General features: G+C 34.0%; 2 protein-coding genes across 2 annotated transcripts in view; one reads left to right on the forward strand and one right to left on the reverse strand.

The window, feature by feature from the left end:
- The window catches only part of LOC105150140 (uncharacterized), a 32,159-nt gene extending 19,049 nt beyond the window's left edge, over positions 1-13,110 (reverse strand). The window contains exon 1 of the mRNA XM_011063018.2: positions 12,632-13,110. The gene's annotated coding sequence lies outside the window, so the exon portion shown is untranslated. The remainder of the gene's footprint in view (positions 1-12,631) is intronic.
- Positions 1-19,203, forward strand: part of LOC105150141 (uncharacterized) — a 208,075-nt gene that overhangs the window by 123,116 nt on the left and 65,756 nt on the right. The window lies entirely within an intron of this gene.

The following is a 19,203-nucleotide window of genomic DNA, read 5'->3' on the forward strand; positions in this document are numbered from 1 at the left end:
TAACAAAATGTTGTTTAACTCAAGAGATTGGATTACCATTGCACCTTTAATATCTAACAGTGTAAATATTATACAAGTGGATATTATTTATGAGGAAAATCCGGACTCCTTTATTTCATAGGAATTTGAGAGTGAAATTTTGTTTGTGTGTCAAAAGAGATCTAGATTATAGAGGATTAGAGATTACAGAGATCTAGATTACAGGAGGTTTAGAGAATTAAATAAATGTGTCGGTAGAAAAGATTGTATTCTCCTAGTACTATAAAAAGAAATTACTTACGTACATAAAAGAGCACAAAATTTATGAAAATCTTCTTAGCGCAGCTGAATAAGCAAATTGTCGGCGTTCTACTAACAAATTCGTCGTTTTTATTTTTTATTTTCACGAAACGCCATAAATAAGTTTCGTGTGTTCACGCCGCGCCGGTGTGCAGTTGGCAGATACGTGTAACGAGATACCTCATGGCACAGTCAACACACTATGAAGCGATCTCGTTTACGAAACCGCTCGTTTTAACACGCGCCGGACAAAACGACGGACAGGGAAGTTCGCCACGTTTCAGAAACTCCGACCGCAGCAATTTACGGATTACCTCGATCAAATACGTCGCGAATCGCCGTATAATCGCCGGATAATCGCAGGCAATCTGGTCGCGTTTAATTCTTGATAATCAGACGAGCATTCCGATGGACAGTTGGATCATCATCATTGTCGTCGTTACTTCGCACGTTAGTGTCTCTAGAAGTAAGAGCCTGGTCAGTCTTCTAGTTTGATTAATTTCTAGCAATTTCTTTTGCTCATGCGGATGCCAGTGAGGGTCTGATGAGATCCTGATGGAAATTTTGATGTGCGATTTTGATGTAAATCTCATTAATTCGTCAATAATTGTTTTCCACGACAATTTTGAATAATATAATAGAATAGGAACATGCCATCTAAAGTTGAATTTTCTTAATTACATTATATAAAATAATTGTTTTAAAAAAACCTTCCAATGATTTGGCGAAATATACACGTTTTGATAAGAGTCTCCCATTTGACTGATGAGCTAAAATAAAAAATGGCGTACGTACACATATACATGCTCAGTTATCATCCGACTGATTTTTCATGAAGCTAATAAAAAATAGGACAAGATTGGTCAGATCAAATTCGTACTTCTAGGGACACTATCATATGATAAATGCACACGTGACACGCCCCCGAAGAGCATTTTCCTGTAAAAGAGGCACCGTGAAAAGATCTAGGCCGGCGTGACTCCTGACGCTTAGAACGATTTAATATGCATACCTCGGCGCCACTGATACCTGTACGGATCGCGCCTCGTGAATGAAGAAGAGAAGAGCGTTCCCGGACCCCGACGAAGGGAAAGTTATGACGATTTCGACGCGTCCACCTCCGTCATCATCGAGCGAGCGACCTCGATGCACGAGCAAGTGCAACGACGCGACGGCCGCGCTGCGCCGCCAGTTCAATGCACACGGCCGATGAATAATGCACGAGGAAAGGATTAAGTAAGATCATGGAGTTCGCTGCTCTTTGTCCCTGAGGCTTTCGATATAATTGCGTGACGCGCGAAATGATTGAATCAGTTATTTTGAAAGAGTGTGACAGTCTCTTTGAGATCCAGTTTTTTTCTATCGCGCGACGAAACACACTGTAAAAAATTATATGTAAAGTTACAACAATTATAGTGAATAATTTTCAGATATTTATTAAAGGTATATATTTACAAATAAGATTATTCTTCTTTATAACGATTAAACAATTTGTGAAAGTAAATTTATAGAGATAAAGTTTATCGAAATATTTAAATATCAATTTTTTAATGAATTACATACAATTTTTCTTGAATCATGTTATTGATGAGTATAAAAATGCAAATGTAATGACTATCATTATGTTGTACAATATTACAAAAATATATATATTTACATAAAACCTATAAAATATACTATGTTATTGTAATTTTCAATTTAATATGAAAATATATTTGTACGATTAAAAGAAGTAAAAGTACTAGGTTTTTGTAAAAACACAAATTGTAAATTTGCATGCTTCTTTTACAATGCACATGTCGTGATGGCCCCCCCGCGAAGAAGAAACTACGAGCCGATTACGTAAAGTTGATGAAGTAAGGCGGGAACGAAATAAACGAGACGTTATTCCCCAGCGGACCGTTTATAATCCAGAAAAGAATTATCTATTCATTGAAGGCGGCGGAACCGGTCGCGAGGGTAATGCGAATTACAATTAGACCGTTTTCCTTCTGTTACCGTCTCTCGCGCGATTATTGCGCGTGGCAATCTTATTATACAATATCCGCTCGCCAGAACTTAGGATCAAAATGATATACGACTGAAATAGAAAAGTTGTGTACTTTCTCATATTATAATTTGTCGGAAAAAGTGACACCGCTTCCGTCTTCCTCTCACCTCCTCGGCAAAACAATAGGTCGCGGTTTTTTCTCACAAAATTATACGTAACGTATTTTACTGTGCATGTGTGCGTTTCTTTTTTTTTTAGGGGGAGTAATTTCTGGAAACTCACGTAACGCTGTTGCATTGCTCAGAAATTCTCAGAGGACATTAACACGTACCCGTCTAATTGCTAAACGTGATAATGTTACTCTCGTTTACTTGTATGAATTCTGCATATTGTAATATTTAATAGGATGTACTAGACTCTATGTTTGGTGTGCTTAACAAGTATCAACATCCCTTACTTTAAATCATATTAGAATTATTACTTAGGAAAAACGCGTATGCGCGGGTAAAAATTTTTTAATTTTTTAATTTTTTAAAGAATAGTAAATGATATTAAATGAATATGTGAATGATACAACTACGTAGACTAATGTCTTATTTCACTGTTAAATATTAATGGAGCAATGGTAATCCAGTTCCTTGAATTCAGCATAACATTTTGTTATTTTTAACTTCCATGTATCAAAATGTAAATTAATTAATTTCTGTAGTTAATTTTAAAGTAAACGACATTTATATATAGATAATATTAACGTATATACTTAGAATAATAAATTAAATGAATAATAAACTAATATTTAATATATTTTTTGTTAAATTTTTTAACTTCATTGTTTTAATCAAATTAACGACACAGTAAGTAGAAACGGTCTATAGAAATGATTAAAAAATTTAATTCAAACTAGATATAATTTAACATTATAAATTTAAAGTTGGTCTCAGCTAAATCTTATAATTAGTATTTAATAATATTTCAGTTAAATTGCATATATGTATGTAGGTCTGTAAATTGTGCGCTGATTTAATTTTAAGTCTTAAAATGTAACTGTAATTAAAACTAGAATAATAATATCACATTTCCTACGTAGTTTTAAATTTTACGTGTTACATTTTACATTTTTATCATTATTTTAGAGGATTAAAATAGATCTCTTTTTATCGTCTTTCTATTTTAAATCGTTGGAGGAACGTTTCTCTCTCTCTCTCTCTCTCTCTCTCTCTCTCTCTCTCTCCCTCTTTCTGAGCTAGTGAACTTTCGGAAACGTCGGTTTTGCGGAAGTTTCCACGGCGCACTCGTTCGTCTTCGCATCCGTCGATTATATCGAGATGGTAGCTGCTCGGAAAAGAGGAAGAAAAAAAGAAAACTTTCTCCACTTTAAGAGGTGCACCCATTTCTCACACGGAGACCCACCTGCAGTCTTGTCGTTGCACGTTTCAAGTATGCGACGGTAGCACGCAAAGGCGAATTTTTCGCGGGACGAGAAAAACTCGTCTTGCACGACTTGTTTCACACGTATTTATGCGTATGCAACAGTATTAACGAACGTGAAAAATTCCCGTCACGTATCGCTACACCGAAAACTTAAAGAAGGATTTTACATCCGTATCGGAAGTTACATTTTCACTTTATCGAGGCAGTTGTTGACTTGCTTGATCGGGCAGCGAAATCAAGATCTTGCTACGTTAACGACGAGCTGAAAGCAATTCAGATGAAGCCGTTAGTGAAACGGCTATTATGTAAAATGAAATCTCGGTCTTGAAACATCGACTGATCACCCCTTTCCGTATCAGTCAAATGAAAACTTGAGAGAGGAAATTAGAGTTCCGCTAGATATACATTTGAAAGTCAGAATATCGATCTCATAATTATTTCCTTGTATTAAAAGTGATTGGGAGAAAATATCAGTGAGGTATGTTGATAAGAAAAACTCATTAATCAGAAACTCAATTACATTGGCGATTATTTCGCGTATATAATTAGATTTAAAAGCAACAAACACGAAGCATCATAACACGAAGAAACATTTTGACATTTGATAAACCGTAGAAATTTCAACAAGTTCCAAGATAATAGCTCAATCTTTCGAAAGTTCGATTATGCAAATGTGCCACGCTACTAATTTGAGTAATAGCGTTTAACGTGACTGACACTATTACGTGACTGTTCTGGCACACGGCGGCATAAGTATGATTAATACGCAGCGTGCGATCGACACGGAGCAGACGACGCGTTCGGAAAAGATATTATATTTTCTATTTGTCCCGGAGACGCGGTGATGATTTTAAACGCAGCAAATTTCGACTTATGAAAGCGACGATCGCGGTGACCGCGACCTGAATACGAGAAATGAAATTGTTGCTTTTCACTCTTCTTCTCTTCTCTTCTGCTTCTCTCCCTGTCATTCGTTGGAAACGGGATAATATTCTCGCAGTCGCATAATAGAAAGTAGTGCCTGAAAATCAATTGACATGCAAAGATGGACGGGAAAATAGGAAAAAGAGAGAAAAAAAATGACGAGGAAAGAGAGAGAGAAAGAGAGAGAAGGAAAGACCATTTATTGTTCTACGGCAAGTCTTCTAAAAACATAATAACGATAAACAATGGTGAAAAAAATAAGAAAAAATAAAATAACGAAAGACACAAAAAAAATATGTTTAAAAATAAAAGTAAAATCAGTAGAACAAGAGACACAAAATAAAATGAAATAATGAAAAAAAATAAAGAAAACAAAATTAGATTAAAATGAGAGAGAGAGAGAGAGAGAGAGAGAGAGAGAGAGAGAGAAAGAGGAAAGAAAAGCGCGTTAGTCACTGATCAAGGCGTTAAATTCAGTCGAATCGAATCAGACCGCATGAATTTTGAATTGATGGCGGAATAATGCCAGGCGAATCGATTTCGGTACGCCACCATCCGGTCGTTATTAGCGCTTCATCGATTCCGAATTCATTCGGAACTCATAGGAAATGAACGACTAGTTCGACGGTGTACGATCGCACGGTGTGCGATCTCGCGGTTCTCGCACCGTCCTGTTTCTTGATTCTCTCGTTCTCGTTCGCTTGCTTGTGTGTTACGATTTTACACCGTAGAAATTAAACGTTACGCTCGCAGCCTGCAATCACGCCAACTGGCATTCAATAGCATGGGTGATCGGACAACAAACATATTTTTTTCGTTCTCTATTTTCCACTTGTTTTTCGCGGCAAATTACTCGTTAGTTTTTCAAGTGATTGAAAAAGGAAAAATCTAAAAAACAGAACTAACGGGTGTTTTTGTGTTTCTTACTATGTACATATTTTCCTCAGATGTTTTATTTTGAACGTCGCGATGTCTTCATGCAATCGTAACAATTCTGAATTCTGTTAAAATCATAAAATACAACTTTGTTTATTAATGATCCTCTCGTAACGATCGAGTTAATTTTCATCGAGATTTTCCCTCGTTAGCGGCAAGGAAATAGCGATGCGTCATGACAAATGATGGATACAACTTCAGCTGTATCATCGTTGGATTGGAAATCGGACACAGGGATTTCGAGTAATATTATCGTTGTCCGCGCACTCTCGAAATGTTGTACAAATCATTTAGAGAAGTGTAGCCGATTTAATGATTTCAAACGCGCTCTAGTAGCACCATTTACTATATCATCCGCGCAAAGTGGCACGCTCTCTTAAGATATTCACGTCGGAACGCAAAAGGGGTTAATGACCTCGCCATTGAGCAAGAAAGTGATGGAGACGTATTTCGCATATTAGGAATCGACCGGTTTTTGCGATTGCCGTTCCATTCACGCGAGCGATATTATCGTATTAACTCGTATATCGTAAGGTACCTACAGAACCGAATAAAAAGCCCACCTAATTTTAAATAGAATTTTTATTTTTAAAAAGTTCTATTTATATATGTGGGGATATTGAAATAAACTAAGTGAAAATAAAATCTTTATTTTGCTCATTCACAAAATGAAAAAATTAATTAATTAAAAATAACAAAGAAACTAAAACATGATTTTTCTAAATCAATTGAAATGATTATTAATCATTAGAAGAAAATTCTTTAGGACGTTTTCTACTTCTATTATACTTGTATTATACTTGAAAATATTATAATTATCTTTAATTTGAGCTAATTAATCTTATCTTTGAAAATTTCTATTATAGCAATTTAAATACAATTTTAGCTACTTAAAAGTTAGTAGAATTAAAAGTTATCCTCTGGCGTAAGCCCCACACAAATAAATAGCAATGGCCATAACAATAATAACATAAATAAGTCTTATTTAATAACAGTTCATTGTTTCTAAGAAACAATTAATTAAAACAATCAATTTATTTGTTTTTTTCCATAACTGGTAAGTTGAATAATATATTATAATAAACTATATAATATAATATGTACTATATAAACTTTATAGCGAATTATTATAGAAACGGCAAACATACACACATGTGTCATAAATTATTGCGTTAAATATGTGTTGCCGATTCTAATTCTCTAGCCTCTTTATATTAACTTTTTACGGCACATTTTTTTAAGCATATACTCTAGGCGTAAAGCGCGTTTTTTAAGTAATAAATTTAAAAATGAGCCTTATTAGATTTTTAACTTTCCTTATTATCTATCATCATAATAATTCGCCAGACTCTCGCGGATATGTTCGCTCACGATTTGATCGTTTTCGTTCGCGACGTAGAAGTGTGGCTCACTGACGAGAAATCCCTACAGGCTAACTCGCCAATTACTATGATCAGAGCCACGAAATACAATGGATCGAATTCCCCAGGCGAAATGGATTTTAATTAAAAATTTTCCTGAAACGCGTATACTCCAACTGGAAGCATTAAATGTCCTTAGGGAACTTTTGAATTGTTGAATTGATTTTATTTAATTGATTGATCAAATACACGTAATTGAATCCTTATTATATGTTTTATTATATATTTTCTTTTATAAAGCTTTTTGAATGAATGTATCCTGAGGCATATTAATTTGTAAGATAGTTATAATATATATAGTAATAAATTCCATACAAAAGACGTCAGCAACTCTTTCTAAAATTATTAATATATTGAGGCAATAATAAAAATACTTTGTTATACATATATATACAGGGTTGGCCATATTCGACGGAAAGATGTTTTTTTTTCAATCATGGGAAAAAAACACATTTTTTGCTGTTCATTTTAAAAATCATTCAATAGGGTTCAAGGTCCTTTCCGTCGAATATGGCCAACCCTGTATATATATATTAGGTGAGCAACTAAATTCTCGCTGTTATTTTGATGCAATTTCATCAAAATAGCAGCGAGAACTTAGTTGCGCACTTAATATATATGTGTGTGTGTGTGTGTGTGTGTGTGTGTGTGTGTGTGTGTGTGTGTATTTAAATATGTAATAATAGTATTCCAATTAATACTACTTATGTGTACTCATTTTTTAATAATGAAGTTGATTAAATGCAATTTTCGAAATGCATAAGTTTCTACGTGGTAAGCGAAATTACTATATTATTTCTAGCAAGAAGAGAAATTTTATATCTTTTTATGCACGGGAGGGACGATGTTGGCACACTACATTGGGTGGTCGATATGTTTTTCCGTCGTTTGTCGAACCATTCTCTTCTTCTTTCCCTCGCTTCCCTTCGGTATTTTTTACATGGGTTGGTAGTTCATACGCTGTACGTGACATCACCAGGATATATGTTATCCGGCGTGGCGAGCGAATATGATAGCGTAGTGAAAAGCTGGCGCACCTTTTACAAGCCGGCGCGGGTGGACTCAAAAAAAGTTTATTATTCGTTAGCGATCCCGGTGACCTACGGGCGAATCCAGGATATGTGACTCGGGTGCTTACGGATCGAGCGAGCGAAAATTCACAAACGTGCGTTGACCCACTTGTCGCTGCCTGGTCGATGAAATTCGATTCTACGATCGCACGTCGGGCTTTCGCCGCGCTCTACACGTCGACGCGCATTAATAGAATCTAACAACAGCAGCAGAAAATATGACGATCGTGTAAAACCACGCTTACGACAGCATCAGCGGAAGATTGATGGAGTTACGTTTCCACATGAATCAATTTCTATTCGAAATCGATCGGCTCAGAAATATCTGGCCAGGATGTGAAGAATAAAATCGGATGTAACACATATGTAATGTCGTGAATGAATCCTAAAAGGAATATAGTTTGACGATTATTATATCTTCGATTTATCTTCGACATTACGTATAAGAAGAAGTAAAATCTGTTTAAATACATTAGAATATACAATACGAGATATTCTAGGTTTTCTCTTGAATTTCAATAGTATATTCTATGAACTGAAACAAGACAAATGTATTATACAAACATAGGTCCTTTATTAAACAGTTATAATAAAAATATGAAATGTGTAGAAACAATTTTGAATTTATCATCTTTTTTGTGAGGATAGGGAAATCATTTTATAAGAATTCAAATTTATATTGACATGGAACATTTTGAAATGCAAACTTAGATAAAATTATTTTTTACACGTTTCATATTTTTGTTATAACTTTTTAATAATGCATTTTGGGATCTATGTTTATATAATGTTTTTTTTCTTTCATAGAAATGTTAAAATTTGTATGGAAAAATTTAGGACCTGTAAGAATATATCGCTCATTTCCTGCACGACGTAATTCCAAAATTCTTATTTTTTTATGGTGTTGCTTGTAAAAAAACGAATGGAAAAATAAAGAAAAAAGAAAGATCATACTTTTCCTGATTACAATCAGATATTACAGCAAAATTGCGTTTTAAAATTAACTCTAATTGGTATTTGCTCCGAGATAACTGATATTCGTGGAACCAGTGTGTACTTTAAATTAAAGTCTAATTAATGTATTGGTTAAAATTAAATAAACATAATTGAACAATTTTCTTTCAGTTTGAAAATCAAGATCTGTAATAATAAGAATAAGACTGTAACTGAAAATTATATGAGGTAAAAAACATTTCTTTTAAACAATTTTTCACAATGTAGTTAAAGAAGATATCCAGGTCCACTGAATGATCTGCAAATAGCGATTGGAATTACAAAATTTTAATAATTCAATACATTTTGGAAAAATTTTTTCCAATTGTGTCGTTGTTATAGTAAATTAACATATTTTTTATCACGCGTGCAATCATTCCATGTAAGAAGCCACACGAGACGCATTGAATCTAATGTGTTTAAACAGATCTCACTTCACGATTGCAGAATATTGTCATCCACGAGGAACTCGTTTCATCGCCATGAAATATTTACGAGGTGCGAACAGGTGTGTGTGTGTGTGTGTGTCTGTGTGTGTGTGTGTGTGTGCGTGTGTGTGTGTGTGTGTGTGTGTGTGTGTGTGTGTGTGTGTGTGTGTGTGTGTGTAGTAGCGACACGCAGAGCGAAATGTGTAACACTCGGATGTGTAACCCAGATGACCATACATAGAGGAGGCGGAGAACAAAGCTTCCGGCGTGCACGGACGTCGTCTATTATTTGCGATATAAAGTGCAACATTATCGAACGGTCGTGTCTGCAGGCCGTGAATCCATTCGCCGGGGTTTCCCGTATATTTCAGCGTATTTTTCTTCCGTCGTGTCGGAGCCGCCTGTCCCTTCCGCACAACCCCCCTCCTCCCCCCCCCCTCAAACAAATGGCCGCGATATACATGGCTTCTGTAAATAGAGGCAAACGGCGTGAATTCGAGCGAGGAATACGAGCGATTTGTGCACACTCGGAATTATGATCGATACTGATAGATGCCTGACCGTAAATGTCTTACATACGCGATCGTAAAAAAAGAACGAGACGATTTTTGTATGCACGTGAATCGTGTCGTCGCTATAAAACCATTAACAATAGAGAGGAAACGAGAAGATATGTTCATACGCTACCATATAAATTCGAAACTGCTATCGAGATCGATAGTCTCGATTGGCGATTTTGCATTTTCTTAAACTGGGTCAAAATTTTGAGCGTCACAATATGTGATGTTAGATCGTTATTTTAAATTCTTTTGCTGACCTATTATTTAACTGACAGTTGAAATTTTTAACAGACAGTTCTCTCTCTCTCTCTCTCTCTCTCTCTCTCTCTCTCTCTCTCTCTCTCTCTCTTCTTCTCGTTTTCTGAGCACGATGGTTTATATATTCTCGTATTCCTTTTATTCCAGAGCTATAAATTCTTGATAAGAGATTCTGCGTGTTCATGGCTTCTGCTGTATCCAGCTGCGATCCGACACTGCGTGACAACTTCGCACAAAATAAAACAAGTTCGCCTGATAGTTTATTTTTTAGCAGATACACGTCGGGTTCACTTTACAACTACTCTCCCGGAGATATAAATGGTACTGGTTACGTGGCATATGTTATACAGGCGTGATTATTAAATTTTAACCAACGCGACAGTCGCAAAATCCTGAAATTTTATTTTGTTCCCTCTGCTTGACATTAAACGTAGCGTAGTAAATTAACACCAAACGTATTCCTGATAGTGGAATTGCGTGACGAGTATTTTGATTTTCCACGTGAACGCATTAACACTGACGCGTGTAATACGTTGTATATCCGACATCAAATATCTGGGTGAGACATTTCACGCTATGCTAACGTAAATGTATCCAACATCGCGACATTCACTGATTCGAATTTTATCCTGATTTATGATCCGAGTAATTCAAGATCCGGTCGATTTCAAGATACGCGGAATCGTCATGAATCGATAAATTGGATTATAGCTACGCATGGATAGTACAATTGCTATGGATAGTACAATTTGCATGTCAATATTAGAAAGATTCTTAAGATTTCGTCGGATGATTATGTTGTTTATGAGCAATCGATAATATGACAACCTGAATATCCATAATTTAGAATATCTATACTTTTTTTGCTAAGCAACATTTACATATTAATAATAAATTTATATTTTACAATATTATAAATAACAATCTGAGAAACAAATGAATGTTCCAAATATTACAGATATTGTGAATATTCATTTTTTATTTTTTATTTGTTTTACAGTATGAGGCTTTTAAATATTTAAATATTTAAGAAATACTAAATTAATTAAATATTAAAAAATTATTTTAATGGGAATGTTACGAGAGCTTATGGAAGATGGAATTGTATTAAATGTAATTTGATGTTATCAGAAACAAAACATTCTATTACGTTCTGTTACGTTTCTATCTAAAGATAATTAATATATGTTATCGAAATATATAATATATTACTTACCAGAAATTAACACAACGCGTATTTCAAGATTTAAGGATATTCAATAATTATATACATTAGCCCGAACCAATATTTGCATCATTATTGTAATAATGAATAAATGCGTGACTAATTTGAATCTCGATAGACCTCTGTGTTACATTTTCTCTTTTCTCTCTCATTATCAAAGCATTATTATATATCGGATGAATCAACAGACGGCTTTACACCAAAATTATCAAATAATATGGAAAGGATGATTTTGTTGAAGTATCTACAAGTTTAGCTAAATGCAGATCTGAAAATAATTTTGTTGAATCAATCAAATAATATAGGATGGTCAAACTGGTTGCTAGAATGTCAAAAACTTTGTATAATATTGCTCATCATATTTGAGATTTCTACGTAATTATTTTGATGATTCAATAAAATGTTCAGATCTGCATGTAACAGCGAATTCGATTTGATACACGCGATGTACATTAAAGCTATCGTATACAGATTGAAAAATGGTTGTTTAATATAATAATAAAGACATCGAAAAAAATAGTAAATTTTAATAAATATTTGTTTGAGTAGTTCCAAAGAAATGTTTACTGAACGTAAACGTACATTTATTTGATGCAAAAACAATGAATTTGACTATTTTAACTATCATTTTTTTATTGAATAAATATTTATTTTCTGTAAGTAAATGTAGTTCAAAGAAATATATATATATATTAAGATTTAATAAATTTTTTTTTAGTATACAGAAAACGAATTAAATCTTCAATGTATTTTTTTTTGTTAGGAAAAAAATATATTTCATAATTTGAAATATTTGCATTTCACTTTTAGTCAAACAAAATCAATATACAACGGCTTTAATATGCACCAGTGCGAACTAGTGCGTCCAATCGATTTCGCTATAAATTTAATAATTTTTAAATGGGTATTTCAGAAAAATCGTTTCATCCACGAAGAAATTATTTTGCCATTCTATCCGCATTTTGATTGATAAATAAATAAAAAAATTTCGTATTGTTCGTCACTCTATATAATTTTGGAAAAACATAAAACACAAATATTCCGTTCTACTTGATGATTTCCTCGCGTTATACATCACCATGGATCACTGACAGTGACGAGTGTTTACGTACTCACTTGTGCGAATCTCCGGCTGGTCGGACACGCTCTAACGGCGAGTATCCACGGGGATCACCACGATCAATGAATTAGATCAGTTGCGTTATCGATCAATCGGCGAACCGTCTGTGACGTCTCACTACGCTCTCGCGCGTGACTCAAAAGTGCGCGTTGCGATCCGATCCGATCCGAACCGATCGTGAGAGGATCACCAGCCGCTACGTTTTACTGCCTCACATTTACTACTACGCGGGACTAGCACATACTGGCTGACCGTCGGCCTGCCGAGAAGAAGGCCTTCTCTTTCTCTTTTCTCTCTCTCTCTCTCTTTCTCTCTTTCATGAGGTTTCCACCATAAAGCCGAACTGGAGTTCCCCTTCCCACCCCGAGCGCGCGACAATTCAATGGAAGAAAGTAGGCTTCGCCTGACCCTTCTTATTCCGTGAATCGACTTCACTATTACTCGCCACGAAAAAAAGACCTCGCCAAATGCGCCGACGTGCTTTCCACCTTGTGGAAAGTTTACGCGTGATGTTAAACTACTCGCCGGGAAACGCGATCTCGAGTCCACGCGTGCGTTATGCGGAACCATCTAAATTTAAACATCCACGCGAGAAGATCGCCTCGTCCGTTCTCCGTGCTAGGTTTGTGTGAATTCTTCTCTGATAAAGAATCACGCGCAACCTCGCAGCCTCGTTAATTTGTGGCAATTAATGGTAACGAATTCCGCGGCGTACCATTTTTGCAGCGAATTAAGAAATGTTGATTTCGTTCGGTGAACATTGCGATCTCGATTTTCGTGTTCAGTTTCTTTCGGCGTTGCAGCTTGTAATTTAAAATAGGATATCGAGAGAGAGCAAAATTTTTAAGAAGATACGATGCATTATTATTTTTTAATTGGAAAGAATTCCAAACTATTATATGATATTATATGGAAAATAATATAATTAATAAATTATAATATTTGGGTCAATGTGATGATACTCTTTACGTTTAGAGTAAATCTTTACTCCTGATGTTATAATGCACGATGTTAGTGTCATAATATAATGTTTAGCACAAAACTGATAGCTAAGATTATTTTATTTTAGATTTATGAGAATATTTATTTCGAAATAAAGTATTCCTCCATTAACAGGAAATGTTATTGTCTTTATATTGATCCTATTTTATAATAAGTCGAAAAATAATAGATTGGATTTGTAAATCTTTCCTGTAGATGCACTTTTGATATATCAAAAATTATTATTAACATTTATATCTATATCTTTTATTTATCACATTATAAGCTACATTACATGTGAAAATCAACTCATTTCACCGGATCCAATTTTTTTATATAGTGAATTTTTTTTTATTTTCTTTTTCCTTCTATTAAACAACTTATTCCTTATATTTCTAGATTTTTATGTGAAAGCGAAGAGATTGGAATAATTCGGGCGATTTTCTCAATTAATGGTATATTCTGTCTTTGATGTATTTTCTCATATTTTGTTATTTATCATTATATCCTTCTAAATTAAAGCAAAGTTGTCGCTTTAAAACTGAAACTGCATAAACGTACTGGATTTGCCGAAGTCGCTATCGTTATACGATGCACTACAGTTATTTTGATATAATTTCGCAAAGCGGAAGGGACATTGAATATTCTGCAGAAATTTCAGCAAGATAACTTGGGAACCAACGGGGCCGCGGTTATAATTTACCATTGCAAGACTTCTAACCGCATACCAGCACACAAAGAATTCTTGATTTAGTTGAATCTGACATCAAAGAGATTCTCTTTTCTTCTAACATATATCACGTCAACTTTGGGTAACATACAAAAAGTCTCGTGACTTTTGTAAAAATCACAAAGCGCAAAGAAATCGTAGAGAGTACCAATAAAGATAAACGTTAATAATAAAAAAAAGAGTGCAATAAAAAAAAGGCGGACAGAGATGTGTCACTGCGAAAGTTCGATTCTCTCCTGCAAGTGGTGATCCTTCGAATGTGACGAGATAATTATCGTAAATCAAACTGCGAAGTGGATATTGCGGAAAGTCGTAGAGAAGACCTCCGCGTTGTCGCTCGTAAACCGTTCCTTAACGGCGCTCAGGTTGCGAGTATTGCAAAGATAGTGGATAAGGAAGACAGCAAACTCGTATTCGACGAACGATCATGTAATCAACATACGTCACTAGCATTGTTAGTGCGTCTGCTATCAGCGTCAGTCGGCTTTTGCGCAGCAGTAGGTTAATTAGCGTAGTCCTCCGTGAAAATCGTGTAATAAGCAGGTTCGTTTTTTTGTTCGTGCGTGAAGGGATGAGGTAATGCAAGATAAATATCATAGGAGAGCCTGGGATTTTCTCATGAATCTCTTCAGAAACGTTCATTAAAATTCGGCGTCGATGGCACAATCGCGAGGCGTCAAAATACGCTGAGATGTCTGCAATTTCATATAAAGTGTAATAAATCTATCATAAAATAAATCGGTCATAAAATACCCCCATAAATCAAAAGATTTAACTTTTAGAGAATTGAAAAGAATGGTTCTAGTTTTTATAACTGTATTAAAAATATTTTAAGAGTGAAGAAAATGCTTCATTCATATCTCACACATTAAGGTATATCACTTTAAAAACTATCAAAAAAAAAACTAATTTTGAAAATATTGATTTATAATATTTCTGAAGCAAATGAATAAATTTGTACAGATGACATTTTAATTAGAAACTTCTGTAAATGTAATGATAGATTTATAAAGATGTTACAAAATAAATTGTGAGCTAAAAGAGGAAATTAATTTTATTGTTGAAAAATAGTTAATTAAAAACAACAAATTTGTAACATTGAATTACAGTATGCTAATGTAATTCATTATTGAGTGTATTTTAAAGTATATAATATAAGGAAAACAAGTCATCATAAGTCATTGTTACTCATGTGAATAACAGTTTCGTAAACCTGCTATTTAAGAATGCTTGATTAATGTAGGTTTTGAAGGAATTTGTGTATTTGTCTTACCCTGATTCTGAATTTCTTAATATCTCATTTAAAAAAAAAATTGATTTATGTATGAGATTCTGAAATGATTAAAAAAATCTTAGAAGAAGCCATTTTTTTTAAATAATATCTTTTCCTAAAAGATACGAAAGAAAAATATTCTTTTTATATTTTTGCGAATGTACATTGCGAATGTTGTTGCGAATAACACGTTGGTCTCGATAACGTTACCCGATATTATAACCAACTTCTAGCGGTGCAGTATTTATGCAATACATCTTTCCCTTTTCAATTTTCCGATTTACGAATAAGTTGAAGTTGAAGGAAATGCGAGCCTTTGAGGCACGCGCATGAAGTCCCATAAATTCTAATGCCTACCTTAAATATAATTTCATGTACAAGATTAAGCGAATTATGCGCGTTCGTGAACGTCTCGTAATTTACTCGTTTTCTTCTCAAAAGAGTGATAATGTAAAAGCCATGCGCTTCTCGTCTTGAACGTCGCGGCCGCAAATGGTAGGTACTTTATAATCATTAGCGTGAAATTCGATTCTCGACCGAGTGACGACGTGATAGCCGGAGAGCGTCTACGATCTCGTCTTGTGAGCGAGAGGATGGATGTTGTAGTAGGGAGGAAGGACAGATTGCATAGACTGTGAAGTAGAGATGCGAAAAGGGGGCACCATGTGTTATGACATAATTGCTTAAGAAAGTTCGGAATGCGAATACGCGCACATACGCGTGCAAACAGATAGACAAACAGACAGACACACACACACTTGTAGTGGAAGTAGTCCGTGTCGTTACGTTCGTTTCGCAAACTTGTTCACATCGTGTTATAATCGACATTTGTCTTTTTTAACTTCCTTCTGCACAGAAAAGGTGTATAATTGTAACATGGCCCAAGGCACCAAAACGTCGACACCTCGTCCTCTGGATTTTTACGATGCCAGTGACCTTCCCCTACTTTTCGAGCGCAGTCGGTTTCTTGTCTTTTCACTGCCCCGAAGGAAATCCGAAACTTTATTTACAAATCGAAAAAGAAGAAAGAATGTATTGCAAATGCAATATAACGCTGGAATTTTTTTTTATGAAAAAAGCTTTCGGGAAGATCAATGGTATCGGAAAGAACAGTCGATGCGGTTCACTACGTTGCGCGATGTCAAAAATAAAAGAGTGGAGTATATTTTTCTTTTGTACTTTTTAAATATATAAATATTATTTAGAAAAGTTAGCTTTCTCTTTTTACTTCCGGTATGTAGAATTATTTTCATGTCATGTTTTCAATTGCCGACGAATATAATGAGACTTAAAGACTCGCGCGAAATTTTACAATTTCCGTAATTTTCCTTTTCCCCTCGTTATTTATATATATATATATATATTAGTGAATACATCATTTAAGAGCCATATAGCTGGAGAAAATTCATTCTGTACATTAAAAAGAAGTTGTTAATTTGATTAAATTAATTTAGTGAAGAATCTATGTATTTAAGTCAAACATATTACATTCAACTTAAATACGTTCTTCAACGAATGAAATAAGGACGAATTAAACTAATTTAATTAAATTAACAACATTTTTTTTCATTGAACAAATTATCTTTTCATAAAAAAAAATCATCCACATCAAACTGCACACAATAAAATACATATTGTATGCGAGTAATAAATGCTTATTTCAAGTATTTCAATGATTCATATATTCGTAAATTTATTATAAATTTACCACAAACATCAAATTTATTCAAAATATATTCTAAATCCTAGTAAATATTCAATACTTCAATCACAATTAAATTAAAACAAATTCGATTTATTATATAAAATCGCTTTTTTGATCAATTATAATATTCTTTAAAAGAAAATAAATTTTTATTTCGAGTACGTAATGATGAATTTTTCTAAAATTTGTAATAAGTGTACTTTAAGATTATTATCAAGAAAATATTCTTTATTAAAAATAACCGTTATTTAAAAGGAAGAAATTAAATTGAGTAATCATTTTTCATAGCAATCAAATGAAATTTTCTATTTGTATAGTATCTTTATCGGAAACGTTTTATTACCGCATTTTTGTCGCAATGTAATGATGAATTTTTCTAAAATTTGTAATAAGTGTACTTTAAGATTATTATCAAGAAAATATTCTTTATTAAAAATAACCGTTATTTAAAAGGTAGAAATTAAATTGAGTAATCATTTTTCATAGCAATAAAATGAAATTTTCTATTTGTAGTGTAGTATCTTTATCGAAAACGTTTTATTACCGCGTTTTTGTCGCAATGTTAAATAAATATAGCGTATCTTTCCTCAGGTTCCATCCACTATCCAATCTCGTTTCGTTAGGCAACCGAGGTGCATGATTATCCGGTAAAACACGTTCATTTTTGTTTCCGGTTCAAGGCGACCGGTTCGCTCAATCATGGTACGCGTAAAACGGGGCTTGCAGATGGAAAGGGCAAAACCGGCCACCGAACTATATTCCACAGGCCGTTGCTCCATGTAACTGTGCCCTGACCACCCACCGGCCGTCATAACCGCCGTTTCGTGCGCCAAAGTGCACGGCTGCGGTGTAAAATAATTAAGCATCGGCTTACAATGTTACGGTGTCGGTTTGTTCCAGCGTGAACTCACAGTTCGCCGATACCCGTAAATCGGCTATCCCGTTCGAATGCACTGCGATTTTCATTCGGCAGAGTGCATTATGGATTATGAGTCGATTTCATGTCACAATCGCTGGCCGGTTGAAGAAAAAAAGAAAGAAATAATCGCGCAATAATTCACACCGCGGTTTTGCGCGTACAAATGAAGCCTGATTTACCGTCGTATTTTTATAGTCTTAACTTAAGTATTTTTATAGACTTCTATTACTTTTGAATCTCGCCTCAAGGACGTATTGGATGAAATACTTAGAATGTAGGTCGGTATTTTGAGCCGCGAACAGTTCGATCATTAACTTTTATCGTAGCATAATTGAGGTTATTTGTGTGAGAAGTTTAATTATGAATTAAAACCTGAAATTTAATTTTATATTCGATTCTGATTGAAATAGAAATAATTATAATATTAAGATATATTTGAAATATACGTTTTTCAAATTGATGTCAGCATATAACGTTATAGTTATCTTGAGTTTCAACAACTGTCGTGAGACATAACATATCTTAAAACTGGTCTTAGTTTCTCAGTAGAAGCGCTATATATAATCTTATATTTATGTTAAAACAATTTAAAAGTTAGCTTTTACACCATTTATCTAACGGATCTGCAATATCTGCATGCTGATTATTTTAGAGTCTTGTCAATTTTATTGACGTAAATAAATTATTATTGATACGTAAGTAAATATATTATTGACGTAATTAAATATTAATAAGTTAAATTATCTATTAGTAATAAGGCTCATAATTTTTAAAAACCAAAGAAAAAGGAACTACAAGCAAAAATTATTATATAAAATAAAATAAATCGTCGAAATATAGAAGTTGAACAAAAATAAAAGAAACAAATATATTGTTAAGTAAAAATTTAATCTAACTGCAATAAATATATATGTTTAACATTGAAAATGATCCGAGTGTCGAAACGTTTGTTTACTGTTA

Source organism: Acromyrmex echinatior, chromosome 8 (assembly GCF_024713525.1).
Source record: "Acromyrmex echinatior isolate Ae372 chromosome 8, ASM2471352v2, whole genome shotgun sequence".
Lineage (NCBI taxonomy): Eukaryota > Metazoa > Arthropoda > Insecta > Hymenoptera > Formicidae > Acromyrmex > Acromyrmex echinatior.